Consider the following 5702-nt stretch of genomic DNA (forward strand, 5'->3'; position numbering starts at 1 on the left):
AGAGTGAGACTCCATCTCAAAAAAAAAAAAAAAGATATCAAAATGTTTACAATTTTCTTCAGATTTTTTTTTTTTTGCTTGTTTTTGAGATGGAGTCTTGCTCTGTTGCCCAGACTGGAGTGCAATGGCACGATCTCAGCTCACTGCAACCTCCGTCTCCCAGGTTCAAGTGATTCTCCTGCCTCAGCCTCTCAAGTACCTAGGATTACAGGCGCATGCCACCACGCCCGGCTAATTTTTTGTATTTTTAGTAGAGACAACATTCCAGCATGTTGGCTAGGCTGGCCTTGAACTCCTGACCTCAGGTGATCCACCCACTTCGGTCTCCCAAAGCGCTGGGATTACAGGCATGAGCCACCACGCCTGGCCCAATTTTTATTAATTCCTGTTTATAGTTTTCACTACTTCCCAAATTTTCCTTAAAGACTATACTAGACCAGGCATACTGGCACATACATGCCTGTAATCCCAGCACTTTGGGAGGCTGAGGTGGGAGGATCACCTGAGTCCAAGAGGTTGAGGCTGCAGTGAGCCATGTTCACAGGACTGCACTGCAGCCTGGGCAACACAGTGAGATCCTATCTCCAAAAAAAAAAAAAAAAACTATAAATAATTTCATAATTGAAAAAACAAATCAGCTTTTTAATACCTAAATATAAAAAAGGCAGTATCAAATGACCTTACAAGTGAAGAATCCTTGTAGTTAATTCTCTGCAGAGCTACCTGGGGATGGTAGGGCATCTGAGGGCCTAAGTGCCAGATGCTTCACAGACACTTGTTTAACCCTGACAGCCCTCTGCAAGGTTCACTTCATGTCCCTCATTTTACAGGTGAGGACAAGAGAGGCCCTCCGGGTTGGCAGGCAAGCCTGCCCAGCCTCAGCCTCCACATTCTCTTCCCTCCCTTTTCTGCTAGGCTTTCAAATTCCAAACAATAAACACACAGCAATGAGTCTAATTTTCAAATGCTAGTAAACGTGGGTGTTATTGTCTATGAGCACCAGTTTAGTCAACCCTCACTCATTTTACAAATGTCTACCAGCTCTACCACGTGCTAGGCACTGTTCTAGGGACCAGGAAACAGAGAAGCAAGAGACAAGGTGCCTGTCCACAGGGAGCTCACATTCTAGTGGTGCAAAGTCTGATACTGACCAAATACACCAACAAACATCATTTCATACCAACCACTTATGCAACGGGGTTTAGGGAATGTGGTCAGAGGAAGCCTCTCTGAGGTGAACAGGTGAGCTTACGGATCAGAAGGAAGTAGCCACATGAAGCTGTAGAGATAGGGCATTCCAGCTCAGCCAGCAACAGGGAGAGCAGAACCTGAGGTGGGAACAGAAGTCAAGAGGCCAGACCATGAACAGGCTCTGCAGACTATGGAAAGGAGTTAGGATTTTATTCTATTAAGAAATCCTGGCCAGGCGCGGTGGCTCTAGCCTGTAATCCCAGCACTTTGGGAGGCCGAGACGGGTGGATCACGAGGTCAGGAGATCGAGGCCATCCTGGTGAACACGGTGAAACCCCGTCTCTACTAAAAAATACAAAAACCTAGCCGGGAGAGGTGGCGGGCGCCTGTAGTCCCAGCTGCTCAGGAGGCTGAGGCAGGAGAATGGCATAAACTCGGGAGGCGGAGCTTGCAGTGAGTTGAGATCCGGCCACTGCACTCCAGCCTGGGCGACAGAGTGAGACTCCGTCTCAAAAAAAAAAGAAAAGAAAAGAAATCCACTGTCGGGTTTGTTTTTGAGGTAGGGTGTCACTCTGTCATCCAGGCTGGAGTGCAATGGCACAATCATGGCTCACTGCAGCCCTGACTTCCTAGGCTCAACCCATCCTCCTGACTCAGCTTCCCAAGTGGCTGGGACTACAGATGGTCACCACCAAGCCCAGCTAATTTTTCAATTTTTTTGTAGAGACCAGGTCTCATTTTGTGGCCCAGGCTCAAGCGATCCTCCGCCTCAGCCTCCCATGGTGCTGGGATTACAGGCATGAGCCACCACACTCAGGCACTTTCAGGTTTTAAGTGGAGTAGAATCTTCTCTCATTACAGTTTGAAAAAGATCACATTGACTGCTAGTAGAGAACAGACAGTAGGGAGAGAAGACTCAAGATAAAAGCAGGCTAATCCAGATCTAAATCAAATCCCTGAGCAGTCACCATGAGGACACACGATAAAACACCAGAGATTTCATAGTGACCTAGACACTTACAATTTTCTTCATTTCATAAGACAGCAACATTACCAGTGGGGAGGGGCAGGGGAAAGATGCAGAGCAATTTGGAATAATCCTGAGATCCTAGCCCTTCGCTCTCTTCTGGTACTTTGTTCCCTCCACCTAGTGACTAGCATAGAATTGGTCTTTCCACATCGGTCTCCTGCACTAAGCTGCAGCAAGCCTCCTGAGTCACCAAGCTACAGAATGTGACAGCCAGAAGAGGCAAATCCACCCATCCAGTCCCCTTTTTATGGGGTGACTGAGGTCTGTAGAGGTCAATAACTTGCCAGGTCTGCGTCCCCTCACATCCCCCAGGCACTTCATAGTGTCTCGCACATAGCAAGCACTCACTACTTGTTTTCAGGTTGGCAGAACAGTGTCAAAGAAAAATGCATCTATATCAACTTGTCAGAAAGCAAATCATCAACAGTCTTACACTCCCCAAATCAGCTGATAAAACCATGTTATGCAAGACACCAACACAATTTAGTTACTGACTCCACTGGGAAATTAATCCCTGTGTTTCCAGAGCAACTCATTCGAACCTTTATGATAGGAATTGCCACAATGAATTGTCATTATCTCGTTATTTCCGAACAATTCTCGAACCAGATTTGGGCCAGGAGGCAATCCACTCGATGCAAATAGCTGAGGATTTCAAGCCAGGAGGACATGGGTTTGAATGTGAGGCAGTCACTCATCAGTTGTGTGATCTTAGGCAAGTTAAACTTAAACTCAATGTACCTCAGTTATCTTACAAGTTAAAGTCACCTATCTGAAAAGGGTCAAAGAGGGGTTTAAATTAGATAAGGTACATAAAATATTTGGCATGGCATCTAATTTAAGAGGCATTAAACAAACAAGATGTAGGGTAGGGACCTTGTCTCATTCATCCTCCTATCTCCAGTGCCAAAAACAGTGCGCCTGAGACCTGCCAGCACTGTAGGAGATGCATGGAGATGCACTGCAACAGTCTTCAAATGTGTCTGTGTCAATCTGTTCTTACACAGCAAACCAGAGAGAATGTTCTGAATCACAAATCAGAGCAAGAGTCTCTCTTGTTTAAAATCCCTGAATGAACAAAATACCGTGTGCAAAATCAGGTACCAAGCAGAGACATTCAAACAAAAAAAAAACATGGTCCCAGCTGAGCATTTGTAATTTATTAAGGCAACATTCCCATATATACTGTACTGAGTGCCTCATGCTGCCATAAAATCTAAGCAGCTGGTAAAGCCACGTCTGTCTCCTGACCACACCCCAGCTCAAAAAACGTTAATGGCCTTTCATCATCATATAATTTACAACTTTCATTAGCAGTACATTAATACCTGGTCCCACGTGCTCCACAAACACTGCAACCACTAAATACATGGATTAGGCACCATGTGGATGTGCAATAAACATCCACCAACTCAATCAATTAATCGGCTCCTCCTGACAGTCAAAACAGAGCTCCAGCTCATCCTTCCTTCACAATTCCATCACTGGCACCCAGGGAAGACCCATGACTACCACACACAAGGCTTCCAAGCCGGGCGCGGTGGCTCAAGCCTGTAATTCCAGCACTTTGGAACGCTGAGACGGGCGGATCACGAGGTCAGGAGATCGAGACCATCCTGGCTAACACGGTGAAACTCCGTCTCTACTAAAAATACAAAAAACTAGCCGAGCGAGGTGGCGGGCGCCTGTAGTCCCAGCTATTCCGGAGGCTGAAGCAGGAGAATGGCGTAAACCCGGGAGGCGGAGCTTGCAGTGAGCTGAGATCCGACCACTGCACTCCAGTCCGGGCGACAGAGCAAGACTCCGTCTCAAAAAAAAAAAAAAAAAAAACAAGGCTTCCTGATCCAGGTTTCCACCACCATGAAAAAGCTCCCTCAAGCCTACCCAGGGATCTCTCTTCCTTCAGCAGCTCTCCTAGCAAGATCCCAAACCCATATGAATTCAACGCTGGCTCTACAGCACTCCATTACTTTCAAGGCACCACACGGAGCCCTATGCAAAGAGGGGGAAGGAGGTGCCACCAGAAAGGAGCCATGTGACCCTGGGCAAGTCACTTAATCTTCCTGCATCACAAACGGCTCATCTTGTAAAATGGGTAAAACAGTACCTCTGCACAAAGTGGTGGTGAGGATTAAATGAGAATCTACATGAAAACACTTAAGCAAAAGGCGCATCACGTCCTAAGCTTCCCTACGTGCCTAAAACTGTGCTAGGCACTTTGACACACCACCACAAAGGGCACATCTGGATCTGTAGCTCTGGACCTCAGGGAGAAAGTGTAATAAAGACGTTAAGAGCCTAGACACTTAAGTCCCAGGCGTGGGTCCAGCCACTTGCTGGGCTGCATAAGACACCCCACCTCTCAGAGTCTCAGACCCCTCATTTGTAAAATGAAAGTAATCTCTCTTGCCGGGGGCGGTGGCTCACGCCTGTAATCCCAACACTTTGGAGGCCGAAGCGGGCAGATCACTTGAGGTCAGGAGTTCGAGAACAGCCTGGCCAACATGGTGAAACCTGGTCTCTACCAAAAATACAAAAATTAGCCGGGCGTGGTGGCGCACGCCTGTAATCCCAACTACACCAGAGGCTGAGACACCAGAATCGCTTGAACCCTGTAGGCAGAGGTTGCAGTGAGCCGAGATGGCGCCACTGCACGCCTGGGCGACAGAATAAAACTCCGCCTCAAAAAAAAAAAAAAAGAGGAAGAAAATAATCTCTCTCAAAGACAGTTAGTATTAAAAGACACAAAGCCACATGGAGCACTTAACATAGTGCTTGACACAGAACAAGTGCCTAACAAAGAGCCGCTATTATCATTACTACTGTTAGTGACATGCCATCAGAGAAGTGGATGCCCAGCCTAGCATAACCTCCCTCAATGAGCCTCAGGATCCTCATCCCCAAAATGGGGCAGAGGTCAAGCTCTGCCCTGCAGCATCCTAGGACAACGGCGAAGCAGTGACTGAACTAGCACTGTTGGTATCATCCTGTTATATTGTCCTCCTCATCACAATGTGGATTCCTGGAGAGCAAATCTTTGCTCCCGGGAAAACAGCCAGGGTTTATTTAGCACGGTGCCCAACACCTAGTGGGCACCCAATAAACACACACTGAAGCAAGCAGGGAGTCCAAGAGCTGGCTTACTTTCTGCCATACATCGCGCTAAGAGTTTAATGTGGATAGTATTACTGTCCTCGTTTTACAGATGAGGAAGCTGAGATCCAGAGCGGTTAAAGCACCTGTCCAAAGTCACACCGCATAGAACCCAACCCAGGTCTGAACCCACCACCCGATCTTCCGGTCCTCAAACGACACGGCCTCCTACAATGTGGGTCCCAAGAGCTCCCAGGACGGCCCACACCCTCCCAGGGCCCAACCACCCCGGGACCTCCAGCCGCGGCAGCGCAGGGACCACACCTCAGCGGCGGCCCAGAACCCCCACACCCCAGTGCAGCAGCCCCCACTTCCGGCCCGAGACCCC

At 48.1% G+C, this 5702-nt stretch overlaps 1 protein-coding gene across 1 annotated transcript in view; it reads right to left on the minus strand.

The window, feature by feature from the left end:
- MAPRE1 (microtubule-associated protein, RP/EB family, member 1) overlaps positions 1-5674 on the minus strand; it is a 34948-nt gene extending 29274 nt beyond the window's left edge. The window contains exon 1 of the mRNA XM_011959790.1: positions 5639-5674. The gene's annotated coding sequence lies outside the window, so the exon portion shown is untranslated. The remainder of the gene's footprint in view (positions 1-5638) is intronic.
- Between the last annotated feature and the right edge of the window lie 28 nt (positions 5675-5702).

This window comes from Colobus angolensis, unplaced genomic scaffold (assembly GCF_000951035.1).
Source record: "Colobus angolensis palliatus isolate OR3802 unplaced genomic scaffold, Cang.pa_1.0 Scaffold114, whole genome shotgun sequence".
Classification (NCBI taxonomy): Eukaryota; Metazoa; Chordata; class Mammalia; order Primates; family Cercopithecidae; genus Colobus; species Colobus angolensis.